The sequence below is a fragment of the Phragmites australis genome, chromosome 4 (assembly GCF_958298935.1).
Source record: "Phragmites australis chromosome 4, lpPhrAust1.1, whole genome shotgun sequence".
Classification (NCBI taxonomy): Eukaryota; Viridiplantae; Streptophyta; class Magnoliopsida; order Poales; family Poaceae; genus Phragmites; species Phragmites australis.
In genome coordinates, this window is record NC_084924.1 from 3,567,701 (window position 1) to 3,586,063 (window position 18,363).

Sequence of the window (18,363 nt, forward strand, 5' to 3'; positions counted from 1 at the left end):
TTGTATTAAATCATGAATCGTAAAATATTATAATATAACTTAATTTCCGTAGCAACATTTTTATCCGCTGGCCACTACTTTCGGCAAGGCGAGTTTTTCATGGTACCATCCTTGCGTGGTAGCTCATGTCTTCCTTGTGAGCTCAGAAACGTTTAGCAGTTCATATCATCCACAGTACTGAATTGACAGAAGTTAATCTATGACCAAACATTAATTTTGTAATCTATGAAAAATAGCAATTCATATCAGGCACAGTACTGGATCGACAAAAATCTATGACAAAGCATGTCAATGTTGTAACCTCAAAAACGTATAGCAACTGATATCAAGCACATAAATGAATCTACTTTATTATTTATTTATATTATATTATGAATTATGAAATTTTATAGTATAATTTAACTTATGGATAGTGAGAAATAGTTTTTATATTATGATCATTTTTTTCTTTCAGAGCTATAATTCATAATTAAAATAAAAAACAATCAGGACCGAAATCTACCATGAGGAGGCAAAAAGAGACGAACCATAGTTCATACTTGTAGCGACACATGAAACTCTGTAACTTCGTCTGAAAAGAGGGGCTAAAAAGTCGCGTCAGTGCTAAACATGCATTGAATGTGTTCATGGCATGTTTTACGGGTTCTTTTAAAAAGAATGGGTGTTTTACTGTTCAGCTTTGGCCGGCGAGGGAGTCAACCACAGTGCACGCATTTCTCAAGATTTTTCCAGAGGGTGCACTGGTCATTTCATCCGGTCAAGTCAAGCTGCATTGGCTCGTGAACAACCATGGAATCCGAACAGCTAGCTCTAGCTGTATACTTTGCATCGTCAAGCAAAGTAAAGCACAAGACACACAAATAATTACACGTTTTCTAGATTTAATCCAACTTACCTAAGCACGGTAAGGGAACAAGAACGAAGCTCTACAGCTTCATTCCAGAATTATTTCAGGAGGCCAGCGAAACTCAGCCGTGAGGTCATCGAGCAACGGTGACCTCTTCATGATCAGCCTGACGAAGCCGAGTTGCAGCCCACTCCGTGGAGGCCGGCCACGACGAGCGCCTTCAGGCGATGGTACTGATCCTGCTGCTCATTGGCGTCCAGGCCGGCGCAAAAAACAAGGGCGTGATTGGTTTTCTGATGGTCTTTATGAATCGTATATATAACTTAAAAGAAGAAGTAGTCTGGAGTCATATTTATTGAAAAGATAAGTGTTTAGTTTGTTGTATTTGTCTGTATAAGTTAAGTTAAGTTTTTTTAGTTGATTAAATTTGATGTCACATGAGTGGATTTAAGAGCTTAGATTCTGATGAGTTACTCATATTAAGGTAATTTTGTAATACTGATAAGTAGATCATTCTGTGTGAACGAATGCAAAAATCTGCATCCGTAGAGTCGGGTTGCAGTCGTATATTTGTTAGGTTAATCTGTTGCTTGAGCTTATAGGTTGCTATTTTTTCAGTTTTCAGTTAGAGTCATGGCACGGGTTGCTATTTCTAGTTGTGCCACGGTTGTTTTTAGTCGGGTCACACACAGCAAAAAGCTACCTGAGTCTCGCGTGTTCATATGCTCAAACTGCAAGTCGTGCCGCGTGATTAGGAGTCAAAGTAAGCACGTTTAGGAGCTCTTGTATTATAAATAAACAGAAAATAAAACAGAAAAGGGTGCACGATTGAGCAGCGCAAACTCAGTCTCTTATGCGTATTCATTCCCCTTTTGTTCACAGCGTGAGTTTGTGTCCTGGTGAGGTTGACTATGAGACAATACAGTGAGGAGAGTGACTAACACATGGCATCAGAGCCGATGTTGATCGATTGCCTAACCCTGTCAGAATCCTATGCTCCATGCTCGAGGCAATCAAGAACTCCGTTGCACCGGGGGACGTCGTGTGTCTCCCTCTGTCCCTCCGTACCGAGGACAAAACCGTAACGACGGTGGACCGTGCGATCATGGTGCAACGGACGGTGTGGGAGGTGGGAGGCTCGGCGGCATATCCAACCCTTGCTTGAATAAACTACGATAACTGGTCGGTGGTCATTATGAGGAACACATCCAAATTATATTCTAATTAATCATTAGGACGATCATTTACACAATCACACCCACTAGGATTACCAGAACTTTCAGGTTGTAAACTGGAACTTCCGGGTTCTGGCATATGCGAGGTTGCGATGATTCGTCGGTTGATTCAACTTGCATGTTAAAATCGAACCCACATAAGCATATATTTGCACTAATGCATTGGTTCTAGGCTTCATCTACCAACAAAACAAACATGATTCCCGGGTTCTACCTCATCCAAAATCTCCTATTAGCTCCAAAACATCAAGAACACAAGGGTGATTCACAACTACTAGATTTTAGCTCAAGAATCCAAAATTAACAAAACCCATCCGTGCATTCTCACCTTGGGAACCTAAGAGATTTACCCCACATCCTTGTCGAGGCCGGTGACCTTCGGTTGGGGAAGAAATAGAGGAAAAAGGCTTGGAGAAGAGGGACAAGGTTGCTGAAAATTTCAGAGAAAAGGGGTGACGAAAATGGATTGAAACTCTTCCAAATCTTCATACATGCAACTGAAACTTGGATAAATGGAGAGCTAGGGAGTTAGGGAACATGATATTGTGATATGCATACCTCGAATCTAAGTTTATGAGGTTGGATTTGGGGATAAAAATAGAGAAGCTTGAGAGAGGTGATGCTGCTCTCTTTGCTATTCGGTTGGAGTGGGAGAGAGAGCACATGAGAGTGAGAGTGAGAGTGAAGGTGCATCTTGTCTCTAAGTGTGGTTTTGATAATTAATGACAATATCTATGAATTAACAATTATGTTAAAAATTGTTAGTAGGTTATTTTCATAGGTGATGCATGGAGGATTGAGTATGGATTCATTAAGGAGTATCATGTGATCAAGAGAAATACATCAAGATGAATGAGCTTTAGGTAATGCTTAGGTAAATTATGATAATACCTATGAACTAACAATTATGTTGAGAATTATTTGTAGGATATTCAATAGGAGATGCATAAGTGATAAAACATGGATTTGTTGAGGAATGACATGGGATCAAAAGATGTGCATTGAGGTTATGGAGCTATAAGTGATGCTCATGTGAAGAAGAAGAAGCTAGAGAGGAAGATATCTCAGAGTTTGAGGATGGTCTTAAGAATATTGGCAATAAGCATGAAGATCAAAGTTACTTGTGGAGATCAAGTAACTGAAGGTATGAAATTATCAATGGAGTTTTATGGACTAATCTATGTGCTATTTGCTTGAGAGTAAGTTAGGGTTAGGTTCCATATGAAGGCAAATATTAAATTGAGATATTCAATATGCCGAGTTGGAAGAGCAAGATTGAGACAAGCTTAGTGACAACTTGTATGCTTGATGCTTATGGTTCATGCTTTGGTGGTGAACCAGATGAAGATGATATGAAAAGACAAATCTTCTATACTTAGTGTATGGAAGCAATCGAGTGAACTTCATCGAGCTTGATCAAGAGAGGATCGAGATGGGAAGCGAGGATGAATATCATCATAAGCTCAAGTGAAGAGTTGATGACAATCCTAGAAGAAGCATCGGGACTCGGATGATATGTTCATCAAGTCTGGCGGGATGGCTAGCTAAAGGCAAAGGTATAAAATATATGGTATTTTCTTTTGCCATTCAATGGTAATTAGATAAGAGAAATGACCGGATTGATAGGATAAATATCGTACTATTGAGAGGAGTCTTGACGGTTGCTTGAGTTTTACCATATGTTGATAAGATTAATCTTGCATGTGCATACTCTTTTTGGTAGTATGATATAGTTTGCAAAGGTGGTTTGCAAGTTAACATAGCGAATGCATTAACCCTTGGTCGCACGGAACCTTTAGGTTGCAAATTTATTTTGCAAAAGTTTAAGGTTCATGTAGTTTTTATTGTGGTGGGTTTTTAGACTATGTTTTAGTTTTGATCCAATGTGTTTGAGATTAAGCAATCAGACGGAATATGTAGCCCTATGAATAAGCTTTCTGTAGAGTACAAGATCACCTAAATCGGATATCGGGTTAGAAAATTATCATTATTTCTCTAAGTATCAGTTGTGCTGGTCAGGGAGTGGCGGTCTGACCACCAAGAACTCCAATCTAACCGCCAGGGTGACGCTCTGGCCGCTAAGGTGGGTGGTCAGACTCTTGGAACTTGCAAAGAACTTTCATCTCTTTAGAACAGGTGGCGGTCTGACTGCCAAGGTGGCCGGTCTGATCGCCAGGTGTTGCCGGTTTGATCGCTAGAGAACAGAGTGTTTCGGACCTCTGTTCAAGGCTCGCGGTCTGACCGCCAAGAGGGTCGATCTGACCGCTAGAGGCCTGAAAAGTCAATAACAACTAGTTTTAGAGTTGTTTATCCAGTGGTGGTATGACTGGCAGATGCATTGCAGTCTGACCACCAGATACATAGATAAGTCAGATTTTAGGCAACGACTACATTTCGAGTTGTGGACTATAAATATCCTGTGTCCAACGGTTTGTGTAACAGTTGCTGCCCCCATTGAGCGTACTTGGGCTATGAAAAGTCCTCCCTCACACATTTATGCATGTGTTGTACATAGAGAGGGTTGTGAGGTAAGAATCAAGTGCATTTACATTAGTGATTGAGCTTTAGATACTTGGTGAGAGTTGAGTTCGTCTTGGCTTGTCACTCTTGGAGGTTGCCGCCTCCTAGATAGCTTGGAGGTGGTTACACCGTTGATCTATTCAAAGAAGCTTGTGAAGGAGTCACAATAGTGATTGTGAGAGGCTTTATGCATGCCTTGCTAGAGAGGTAAAGTGCAACTCTAGTGGAATCAAGGTAGTGAATGGTTCATTGGATTAATTGGCTCAAAATCAAGTTGCTCGTAGAGAGCCTCTTCTCGTGGTGAGAATTGCATACTTTATAGAGGAGCGGTTACAAGCTTGATCCCACCTCAACATGGATTAGGGGTGATCGGCGAATCACCGATACCACGGGATAAACTTCAGGTGTCATCTTTTGTGCTATTTACTTCTATATTGTGATATTTACTTTCATGCAATTTACCTTGTGCAATTTATTTTCCTAGAATTATAATTGTTTACATGTCACCCTAGGTTGCAAACCTTGACATAGACATAGAATTGGTCACTTTGTTGAGACAGAGTTTGAAGGTTTTATATGTGTTATAACCGATCATTTTAATTCCACATCTTTTATCGGTTAAATTGATAGATAGTTTTTAGAACCGCCTATTCACCCCTATAGTCGACCTCCTCGATCCTACAGAGGGGAGGGAGAGAGCTAGTGCTGATGCAACCGAGTGGAGAGGAGGAGGTGGGCTGTCCAGGTGGGCCTCACATGTCAAAGTCTCATCTATATCAGCTGCAATTCCTTTTCTTTCTCTCCTCAAATTAAAACCCAAAGGAGGTGCTCTAGTGCTCCAAAAATCCTAGAAATTTTTGTGCATCGATTACAAAATGAGATGAACCCATTTTAAATGGATTCGCGCACAACACTTATGCGGAACTTAAACTAAACAAAAACTCTAAGGCCGGGTTATTTTCATAACTCTTAACAAATGTTAAGCCACCATTGAAATTAACAAATACTCAACAATTAAACATGATGCTTATGATACATGATTATGCTTATTAACATATCTACGAGATTTGGGATGTGACAATCATGAAGGTGATGCTCCAAGCTCGCAGGCTCTGGGACACCATCGACATTAGAGCAGCCGAGGAACAAGAAGATCACATGACGCTTAAGGCCATTCTGCGTGCAATCCCACCGGAGATCATCTCTGTGTTTGGGACTAAACGCACTACCATGGAGGCGTGGGATAGCCTCAAGGCGATGTGCATCGGGACTGATCGCGTGCGGAAGGCAAAAGTTCAGCAGCTGTACGAGACGATTGAGTTTTGTGACTGTGAGATAGTCGAGGACTTCGCGATGCGACTAAGCAGGCTAGTGACACATCTCATGTCAGAGATGTCATCAGCGACACGGCGGTGATCGAGAAATACCTTTGTATGGTTCCACCGAGGTTTGCCCAAATCACGTTGTCCATTGATATGTTGCTTGATATGTTCGCATTGTCGCCCAAATAAGTAATAGGCCACCTTAAGGCCGTCGAGGATCAGTGCGTGCCCATCCCTCCGGTGACCTCAGGCGATAGACTCCTGCTCATTGAGGAGGAATGAGAGGCATGCATGAAGGAACACCAGAGAGGAGAAGGACCCTGAAAGGGAGGCGGCCATGGGCACTGTCGTGACAAGCTCGGCCGGGAAGAAGGCGAGGCTGGCACGAGGGAACCGAAGGCACGATCCAGTCGTGATGTGAGCCAAGACAAATGCCAGAACTACGAAAAACTCGGCCACTGGGCCAAGGACTGCAAGCAACCGAAGCGCACTGAGCAAGACCATCTGGTGCAAGGTGAAGAGGACGATGAACCAACACTCTTGACGACGCAGTTGTGTGCGTTCACTGACTCTGCTGAGTTGAGTCGGCCAGAAGGACTTGAGCTGGATGAGACGCACCCCCAAGTCAACCTCGGCCACGACGGAGAAGGATGGAGCGATGTGTGGTACCTTGACATAACTGTGAGCAACAACATGACTGGCGGCGGCAACACATTCACAGAACTTGACACCAGCATCGTCAGCACCGTGAGGTTTGACAACGGTTCTATCGTCGACATTCGCGGGCGCGAAATCGTGCTCTTCAAGTGCCAAAATGGAGAGCATCGTGCCATCACCAATGTGTATTTCGTCCTAAAGCTCAAGCCCAACATCATCAGTATAGGCCAGCTCGATGAGCGTGGCTGTCAGGTACTGATCGATGGGGGAATTCAACGCCAAGGTAACTCGGGCTAAGAACCGCTTGTACACACTTAAGCTTAACATCACGCAGTTAGTGTGTTTGGCAATGTGGCATGAAGATGAGGCATGGCTTTAGCACAGTCAGTTCGGTCATCTGAACTTCGACGCACTAAAGAAACTCGCACACCTTGGCATGGTGCACGAACTGCCTGTGCTGAAAAAAGTCTTGCCAAGCTTGTTGTAAGACACTCTCTCAAATCCAAACCGATAGCTAATCCTGCCTTATTCGCACATATTTTGGTCTTGGCCAAAATCAAATCCATCTTACCCTTACCTTCTGAGCACTTCTCCACAAGAGAAAGGAGATACTCATTTTCCACTATGAGCTTCTAAGCTTTCTCTCTTACCCAGCTAAATTTGTCCTTAAATATGATGCAGGTGGAACAATTCGGCTGCACAACCTTAGAACACCGATCAACTCTCCAATCTAGACTCTAACTCTTAATGCACTTGCCTTTTATTTCAACATCCTTTGCGAGTAAAGGGTAATTTTTGCAAGCACATAAAAGAATAACCATGACAGGAAGATCTACGATAGTTGCCTTACCGGCAAGCAACGTACAAACCTGTTCTCGACAAAGAGTCATCACTGTGCAGAACAATGACTAGACCTTGTGCATGGCTACTTGAGCGACCCTATCTCTCTAGCGACCTTTGGCGGGCGGCACTATTTCCTCCTCCTAGTTGACGACTACAATTGTTTCATGTGGTTGCAGTTGCTGACCAACAAGGATGAAGCTCTGGCAGAGATCAAGATGTTCAAGGTGTGTGTTAAGGTGGAGACAGGCTGACGACTAGATGCGCTACAAACTGACCATGGGGCAAATTTACTTCAGTCGAATTCGGCTAGTACTGTGCTGAGGAAGGAGTTGAGCGCCATCTGACAGCACCGTTGTCACGTCCCAAACCCGTAAGCATATCATTAAGCATGATCATGCATCATGAGTATTATGTTAATCATGAGCTTTGTTTAGTGCTTGTTATTTTCCTATGTTGGTTTTAACTTTTGCTAGTGTTTTGAAAATAACTGACGTTAGAGTTTTTCCTTTAGTTAAAGTCTCGTATAGGCGTTGTGGATGAAACCTTTTTAAATGGATTCATCTTGCTTTGTAATTGTGACACAAAAAATTCTAGAATTTTGGAGCTCCATAGCACTAGAGCACATATGTTTGGGTTAATAAAAGAGCAAATAAAAATTAGAGAGAGAAAGGAAAAGAAATGTAGCTGAAATTGGACAAGAGACACTTACACATGGGGCCTATTTGACTTGTTGTAGGATCTAGAATACCGACTAGAGAGGGGGTGAATAGGCGGTTTTAAAACTAAATGCTAAGCGATCAAGAAAACTTACGAAAACAAATTAAAGATCACTAGAGTAATAAGAAAATAACTAAAAGCTATGGCAAGGTTTGTAATCCTAGAGTGACATGCAATAATTTATATTCTAGAAAGATAAATTGCATAAAGTAAATTTGCTCAAAGGAATTACTCAAGGATGATATAAGAAATTTTTCCCGTAGTATCGGTGATTTTCCTATCACCTTAATCCACGTTGAGGTGAGTTCAAGCTTCTAACCGCTTCTCTATCAAGTGTCTAATTCTCACAAGAGAAAAGAGCTCACACCGAGCAACTTGATCTTAAGCCGAAATAGAACAAGAACCACTCAATACCTCGATTCCACTAGATTCGCATTTTGCCTCTCCGGCAAGGCGTGCTCAAAGCCTCTCACAATCACCGTCGTGGCTTCTTCACAATCTTCTTTGAAGGGTTTAACAATGCAACAACCTCCAAGTCGTCTAGGAGGCGGCAACCTCCAAGAGTAATAAATCGATGATGCTTGCTTGAAAGATCACTAGTGCCTCAATGCTCAAACTTTTTAAAGTTATGCTCTATATGCTCTATATGCTCTCACACTCTCAAAAGGGTTGTAATGAAATGCTAGAGAGGTTCCTTGAACCAGTCAGGCTCTTATTTATAGCCCACACTCAAAAATGTGATCGTTGCTGTTGATTTGATATCTCAGCACACTGGGCAGTCAGACCGTAGTTCAATCGGCAGTTGAACTGCCGCAATTACAACGGCTATAAAAGACATGATGATGACAGTGACACACGTTTAGCGATCAGACCGCTACCCCTCACGATCAGACCGCGAGCAGGGAACAACACTCTGTTCGTTTCGTGGTCAGACCAGCACACTCGTCGGTCAAACTGGGACTTAAGCATTGACCAAGTTTATACAGCGGTCAGACCGGTCATGCCAGGCGGTCTGACTGCCACACAGATTAGGGGGTCCAAACCACTCTGTTCGTTTGACGGTCTGACTGCCACACATGAAACTCGAACAGTACTGCCTTTCCTTGGTTTTTCTCAAACTAAATTTCTCACTCTATATGAAATGTAAGTGTGAGCAATTGTGGCACTATAGATATCTCAAGTAAATACACATCAACCCTTCTTAATAGTAAACACACATCAACCCTTCTTAATAGTACGATGCTTATCCTATCAATCTGGTCAATTTCTTTTCTCTAATTTTCTTTGACTGACAAAATAAAATACCCTACAATTATACATTTACCTTGAGCTAGTCATTTTCATATTTTCCACTCATGCATCTTCTAACTTCGTAATATCTTTGTGACTAACCTTTTTATAACTCATTCAAACATGTTAGTCCACAAAAGATATATTGTCATTAATTACCAAAACACGAATTAGAGGCCCAGATACTTCACTTGCCCACCGCCTCTCCTATCTTTCAGCAGTAGCACTCCTTCACCCCTCCCCCACGCCTCCCTCACTCTCTCTCACTCCCACTCAAACCAGCCAAGAAAGGAGCAACATCTCTCTTCCCCCCTCTCTCAAAGATCCTCACATTTCTTCCCTAAAATCCCACACAAGTAGCAAGAAGCAAGGTATGAATGTCACACCACCTCATTCCTCACCTCTCTAGAATCCTTGCATTAGTTCCAAACATGTTTATCATCAATTTAGAGAGACATACAAGTTGAATCAGTCGATGAATCATCGAAAAACTCGCGTTCTACTACAACCTGTAAGTTTTGGGTTAATCCAAATAATTTTTAACAAAGGGCCCCGTTTCGGTACCAAAAAGTTCCGGGTTCAACCCGGACCTTCCAAATTTTACTGTTCATCAAAGTTTTTCTTTTTAGTTTACTTTGTTGATAGCTTATGAATTTCACAGTGAATTCATACGAACTCAAAAATCATGAAACTAGTTGCGTTAGCTTCGTATGACTATTAACTACATTTAAAAATATTGAAACTCTATAAATACTTTTTGATAATTAATTAATTATTTAAATATGTTTTGGCTTAATTAAATAATAATTAATTAATGTGATATCCTAAAATTATAAAACCACGTGAAAAATTCATGTTATGATCAGTGGTATCTAGTAAAAATATACTTTGGTATGAAAGTTCTATTTAAATTATGAATCTCATTTAATCTTGATAGCTAGCTTAATTACGATCCTTTCTAACAGACCTTAAATAATCTTTTATACCATGAGCTTTCGCACTTCTATTCATATGATTCTTATTGCCTCATATTCTTTACTCAGTATCTCATATCCTATTCAATTTTCATGGCATTTGGTGTATGTATCATAGCATTTTGTCATGTTAATTGTGATTCACCGTTCTTTATTTTAGCGATCGACGAACTGGAGAGCGACGGAGTATTCTTGAGGTAGAACCTGATTGTGATATTGTGTGTGAAGCACATGTGCGAGGGAAGCATCTAAGCATGTTGCACCCATTTCTTTAGATCATATGTTGTCTTTAATTTGATAAAATATACTATATGTATGTTACACATGATAGTTAGCCGATGTCGGGTTTTTGGAGTAGATCCTAATTATTGCATTACCCTTCCTTGGTATTGTTATCCTTTGATCTATTGTAACCTCGAGAAATATTATTTAATGGTCTAATTTAAAATGAATACGTTATGCTTAGCAAGGCTCAGTAATCGGTAAAAGTCGAGCGGTGGTTCGACCATCGTTCACGAGCTTAGGACTTACTTTTATTCCCAAAAATAATGATGGCGGAGGGATGTGTAAATTAGTAAGGATGAGGCGAGGTTCGAGCGGGCAATAGGGATGGCTCGAGAAGGGAGTCTCAAATGCTATAGGTCCGCTTGAATCTTTTAAGGACCCACCGTTGTTGTAGTTTACTTTGACACTTTCTATACTTACCATATGTCGATATAATGGTAAGATAAGCTGAATATCTTTTGTAGATGTGATCTTTTGGCTTGTTGGCCTATAGTGTCGTAGGTATAATAGGCTTGTTGAGGTAACGTCGTAAATGTGTTGTGGGCATAATAGGCTTGTAGAGGTATCTAGTTTGCTCGAGGAGTAATTCTAGCTACCTCCACACCTTTAGGCGTAACTAGAATGCTCCGCGAGTAGCCCTAGTGGACCTCCGCACCTATAGGTGCATGTTCAAACGATTGGAGCTCTATTGAAAAAGTTTGACACGGGTAACCCTTGTGTGCACTTTAGCAGGAGACACAAGCCGAATGGTCCTCGTGTCGTGTGGGTAAAGATGTACCCCTGCATGATGTAAAAATATTCTAATTGTCGCACTCTCGGTTATGAGCATGCTTCTGTCCATTTACATCAATCATAGAGTTTCGTTATTTGGATGTTGTGATGGAATGTTGGAACATAGATGGTGGTGTTAATGAAGAGTTGAAATGGTACAAGTTACAATAAGATATGTTGATGATATCTGGATACCAGAGTGTTTTGGTTAGGTATAGATGCTTACACTTGAGTCTAAATCGTATTTGCATTATAAATTCATTTAACCCTTTTTGGTCGAGTTCTTGCTAATTTATATAATCGCATTCTCCTCATAGTCGGACTATCTATAAGTGTCCATTATAGATTAAGTCTTCTGAGTACCTTCGTACTCATGTGCTTTCTTTGCTTTTCAGGTGAGTAAGATTTAGTTTTTGGCTACTTTACGCTCACCGATGTTGGCGATAGGTAGAAGTAGTGCCAACTACTCGTATGTGGATATTTTGGGGGTGTCGCCTTAGGGCAATGGTGCTAACTATCTTTTATCGTTATGTAACTTATTTCGCCGTGTAGCTACTCTATCAATATTCGAGTTATGTATTTTGATGTAAAGTTTAATCTACTTAAAGACTTGTAACTCAATTTAATTACTCACTCTTTATTATTTCTTGTGATGATGTGTTTGTTGTAAAGGCGTGTGTTCTGATCCTGGAAGTAAACACATGTCGGGACTACCGAGGTGGTATTCTGGTTAATCATTATGGACATAATTATGGAAAAATGATTGTCCTAATGATTAACTAGAATACTATCTGGATAGTTCCTCACAACCGTACTCCCCTCAACAGAACGGATGTAATCAGATGATCATTGGCATGGCTCGGAGTTTTCTCAGGCCAAAGAAGATGCACACAACATTTTAGGGAGAGGCGATAACCACTGCCATCCTCCTTCTTAATCGATCGCCCATGTAGAGTCTGAGCGACATGACGCCATTTGAAGCTTGGCATAGTAGGAAGTCGAATGTCACATTTCTACGCGTCTTCGGGTGTGTTGCACACGCCAAGGTAACAAAGCCAAACCTGCAGAAACTCAAAGATAGAAGCATGACCATGGTGTTCCTCGGGTACGAGTCGGGGACCAAGGTGCACAGGTTGTACGAACCACGTGCACGCCATGTTCATGTCTCCCACGATGTCGTATTCGATGAGAAGACGTGTTGGAACTGAGAGAACAAAGGCAAGAGGACACCCGAATTACTTGATGGCATGTTTGTTATCGAGTACATGGAGCATCGAGGTCCCGAGGGTGTGTCTCCAGGCGTTGATTAGGCGGTAACACCAGCCGTGGTCGCAACCAAAATGGTGACACCAGCGCAAGCCACCCCAATGAGCAACACCATCGCGCTAGGGACACTCACACTGACACACTTCATCACGCCTCCCCTTGATGCATCGCAACACCTTAACGCAGAACATGACGATGGACCAGTTCGGTTCCGTGCTGCCAACGACATCGTGGGTGACACCGTGCCAACTGGGAAGGCGGTCCGAGACCTCAACGACCATGAATTGCACCCGGTAAGCACGGAGGAGCCAACTACGTTCGCGGGGGCCAAACTGGAGGTGTTTTGGCGTCATGCAATGCTTGAAGAGATGTAGTTAATCGAGGACAACAAGACTTGGGAGCTCGTTGATCCGCCAATCGGGCGAAAACCGATTGGATTGAAGTGGGTGCGCAAGGTCAAGCGGGATGAATAGGGCGAGTTGGTGAAACACAAAGCTTGTCTCGTGGTGAAGGGCTATGTACAGTGTGAAGGTATCGACTTTGACGAAGTGTTCGCATCAATTGTGGGAATGGAATCTGTGCGGTTGTTGTTGGCTCCAACGGCACGCGTGGACTGGAGCATCCATCATATGGATGTGAAGTCCGCATTCCTGAATGGATAGCTTGTCGAGGAAGTTTACGTCACCCAGCCGTCAAGATTCGTCGTCAAGCACCAAGAACACAAAGTACTCTGGCTGCGCAAGGGTCTGTACGGATTTCGCCGAGCACCTCAGGCGTGAAACACATTGCTGGACGCCAACCTCACGGCATTAGGTTTTAGCAATACGTCAATGAACATGCATTGTACACACGACGAGGTGGGTAGGGATTGCTAATTGTTGGTGTCTATGTGGATGATCTAATCATCAAGGCGACATCAACAAATTCAAGCGCAATGTAGCGTCGTTGTTCAAGATGAGCGATCTCAGCCTGCTCACCTATTACCTCGTCATTGAAGTAAGCCAGGGCGAGGACGGCATCAAACTCTGTCAAAGTGCTTATGCTCGAAAGCTGTTGGAGAGGAGCGGCTTAGGTGGGTGCAATCCATGCTATGCACTGATGGAAGAGCGATTGAAGCTGTCCAAGGCAAGCATTGCATCGGCCGTCGACGTGATGCTCTACCAGAGCATCATCGACAGCTTGCGATACTTGGTGCACACATGGCCTAACATTACGTTCACAATGGGTTATGTGCCAGTACATGGAAGATCCGCAGGAAGACCATTATGCGACTGTCAAACATATCCTTCATTGTGTGGCAGGGACTGACGGTACAACGTGTGGTACACCAAGGGAGAAAGATCAACACTGAAACTGATGGGATACAATGACAGCAACATGACCGAAGATCTTGATGGGCGTAAGAGCACAACTGGGCGCGCTCGAGGATATCCTCACCAAATCCCTTAGGCGAGTTTGGTTCGTAGGGATACGCACTAATATCGGTGTGATCGAGATCAAGAAGGAGCAATAGGATTAGGGGGAGTTTTTTAGGTTAATATGTTGCTCGAGCTCATATGTTGCTATTTTTTCGATTTTCAATTAAGAGTCATGGTGCTAGTTGCTATTGTCGTTCATGCCACAGTTGTTTTCAGCAGGGTCACGCGCAGCAAAAGGCTAGCCGAGTCTTGCATGTTCATGCGCACGGACTGCAAGTCATGCCGCATGATTAGGAGTCGAAGTAGGCACATTTAGGAGCTCTTGTATTATAAATAAATGGTGAAGAAAACAAAAAAGGTTGTGATTGTTTGAGCAGTGCGAACTTGGTCTCCGGTGCGCTTTCATCCCCCTTGCATTCACAACATGAGTTCGTGTTCTAGTGAGGAGAGTGACTAACAACATTTGCATCCGTCGAGTTAGGCTAGAATAATGCATGCAGACAACCAAACATGTTTCTCTCTGAGATTATGCGCATCCGCTGAGTTAGGATCTATCCATGCGGACAACCAATCACACCCCAAATGTGCTTCGTTTTTCTGAGCTTGTGTCAAACTGCATTCAGATTTCAGAACAATTCAATTTGCAATTATTTCCATTTTTCCATCATGCATGTACATACATGGTCATTAAACGAAGTGGTCAAGAAACGACATTTTTGAACATGGAGCGATTCCAAGGCTAGTGCTGCATCAAGTAGGAGAAGAATCCATAGTAGAGTGTATCTCGATTCACCGGCATATTTGCAATGAACAGTTTCTTGAGCGGACTGAACAGGTTGGGACCAACAAGTGGTTCAATCCACATCTGCATACATGAAGATATAATGATTTTTAAATGACAATGCAGTGTTGATACACATATAGTTTATATCAAAGATGATTACTCACCTGGGGTCGTCTGAACTGCATAACAAGGCAATCTAGTGGTGGGATCTTTCTGAAGAACTTGCTCGATGGATACGTCCTGTTGGTACCAAAGTCATCATCTCTGTGATCATCTTTAGTCTACGAGTAGTCCAATCTCACATGCCTGAGCTTGGTTGGGTGACCACGGCAAACAAAAGTTTGAAGACAAGGCAACGAGATAGATAGATTTTCCCAAAGCTGCACCTATCTACTTGTAGAATCTTTATTTTTTATGTTGGCACATTGATAGGAAAAGCAGCTAGGCAACAACGAGAAGATCTGATCCTGAAATCTCTTAGCTACATACAGTTTCTAAGAATATCATTGACCAATCCCAGATATGAACCTTCACACAATGAGAGTTTGTTGAGCCTCTATACTGTCAAGTTGTTTCATGCACAAAGAGGCTGGCAATTGGATAGCACAAGTCGCTCCAGCCGCACATTCTGGTATCCATCCATCTACTTGAGGTCACAGCTCAGGCAATCGCCATCAACAACAAGCTCAAAATCCTCAATGCACCAAATGGCAATGGTTGCGATGATCCATTCATCAATGGTATCATGCCAACTACGCCGCAACATTTGGAGCCTCGGCTTCTAGACAAACTGGTGTTGACGCAGATCCTTTGGAGCCAGAAGAAATGTGTTCACCTACTTGGCATGATAGCACCGCATGGTCCGGCGCTCCGAGCGTTCTAGGATGGCTGTGAGCAGCTGGATCTTGGTCACCCAATGCTCGTGGTGAGCCTTGATGATATAGATGTTGGTCGGCTTCTTCACGTTCTTCTCTGCCTCGTGCGCCGCCTCAGCCTCCGTGTTGAGGCATTCTAGGCGGTGATAGCGTGGAGGGAGGATGTCATCATCAGCGAGGTTATAGCATGTGGGCAAGCGCCAAGGGAGATGACGCCCTTGTTCCGAAAGGATGATGGTTGCTATTGTTGTGCGTGTACCTAGCTTGCCAAGGATCATGATTAGTATCTCATCAGGCATGTTGTTGATCCTGTCCTCATGATTGCTGCATTTCTTGCCTGCACATATCTAGTTTTGTTTGGATGAGAAATAATATGGAATTATAGTCAGTGAATGTCAAGTAGCTAGAAGCCTTGAACAGCCAACTAAGCACTTGACATAAAAAGTGGCTATCAAGATCATAAATTTTAGATTAATACCACAATCATGTATTTATTGATTATTTAAATATTAATTTCATTTCAACCTAAGACGAATAAGGTAATGGATAAGAGGTGTCCTAATTGACCAACTTTAACAGCAAATCAATATATGAAACTAACAAACTGTATCTAAAATAAATATCTTGAATTTCATTATGTCTGTTCACAGCATTAACAATGTTCCACGATTTGTTGGGATGGAGCAATCTATTTGGTATAGAAAGTAGAGAGTGGAATAGAGGATCAAATCATCCATTATATATTGCATTGTTTGATTGTACATTTATACAAGATAAAGGGATGGAAGTTGCTGTTGGGGAGACACCCCTCCCCAACAGACAATGATAACTTCAAAGAGAAGTTAGGAAATTGATTAGCCGTAATACAATCCAAAACAAAAGGGAAAACTGTCGTGCCTACAATTAATTTACCCCACAATTTTGAAACATTGATAGAGAATCATTGCTTCATTAGAGGTCTCATCAGACGATTTTTGCCACTAGTGTGAATAGATCATTGAAAAGATTAGATTCTTAACAACAGGAAGAGAGAATGAGGGGTACCCGTTTGAAGGGTGAGGAGGCAGCTGTGATGGTGTAGAGATCTATGGTCTTCCGGAGCTGGCGGTAGTGGTGGGGCGATGACTCTGTAACCATTGGATTGGAGATGCGGTGGTCGCCGGCTGGTCTGCATGGAGGGGATTATGGTTGTGGATTGTGCGGGGAGAGGGCTTTGGACTGTGGAGCATGCTCGCTTCCAACTTCCAAGTTCGAGTTTGATATGTGTGATCACTTCTATCTGACATCCCAGTTCATTTTTTCTTTCTTTTAAAACTAGTTGGATGTATTTATACACGAGTGAAGCTCATAACAAATAGATGAATGGATTAAACTATCGCAAATTAAATATTTAAAAGATTACATTGAATAACTACATATTTACAAGAGATTTACCATGAAATTATGGGTTTATTTAAGGATGCTCCGTTTATAGCCCTATTATTTTGCACTTTGGCCCCCACTTGCAATGAAGAGCTCACATTATGGGCTGATTTTTCATGCATTTTATGTGTCATGTTACTCTTGTTGTTGTTTTGTTATTTTGCAAGCAAATCCAATAGTTAAAAACGGAGATGGGATGGAATATAGTTAGTTTTAGGTATGTCTGTTAGAGCTCATTGTTGTCTAAATTCTCTGGGGAAGCGATTCTTTGAAAAAAGTGATTCTATGACTGAAAATGATTCTTCAGCGTAAATTCTATGGAGTAAGTGATTTTGTGAGGGGAGTGAATTATGAGATTTTTTTAACTCTCAGTATCTAGTTCATTGAGTAAATCACTTCCACAGAATTACCCTGAATGTTGAAAACTGATATTTGATACTATTTGAGAGAGCTCCTACTGATTCATCTCTGAAAGCTGGTCTAGGAGCTCTGCCAAATATATCTTTAATGTGCCACTAGATATTTTCTTTGTTTTGTCCTTTTAGTCTTAAATACATGTTTTATCCTTTTAGTCTTAAAGAAAAAATTGGCGCATTTCCATTTGGCTTTTTATTTGTGGCGTTTGGCATTCCCAAACGCAAGAATTGGTATAACTCGAAATATGTCACACACTCTACTTAGGGGTGCAAGTGCAAATTAATTAACCTAAGAGTATCCACAAACCCTACTTAGTTCAACCAATAACATTAGTTTTCTAAAAAAATATTTAATTTAATAAACTAGTGTTATTAGTTAAACTAAAGAGAGTTGTACTCTTAGATTAATTAATTTACACCCCTAACTTTACTGTTCCCTCGTGGTGAAATACGGCAGATCAAGGTAGAAAAACACAAAGCAAGTTTTGAATTCAAAGTGGAACCATTTTTTCATTAAGAATAAAGGAGAAAAAGGTAAAACTAATGGTGTACATTACCACCGCTACCATGCCACAGCTCGACACGTGTACACTGCCCAGTGCAGTGGGCCACCATCTCACCGCAGGATAAATTCTGCTTTCCCCACCTTCAAAGCCCAGTCCACTGGCCAAGGCCCAAACGGTATAAAGGCAAGCATGCAAAACAGGAAACCTCTGGTGGG

General features: G+C 41.9%; 1 pseudogene; it reads right to left on the bottom strand.

The window, feature by feature from the left end:
- Positions 1-934: 934 nt before the first annotated feature.
- On the bottom strand, positions 935-16,941 carry LOC133914012 (uncharacterized; annotated as a pseudogene).
- Between the last annotated feature and the right edge of the window lie 1,422 nt (positions 16,942-18,363).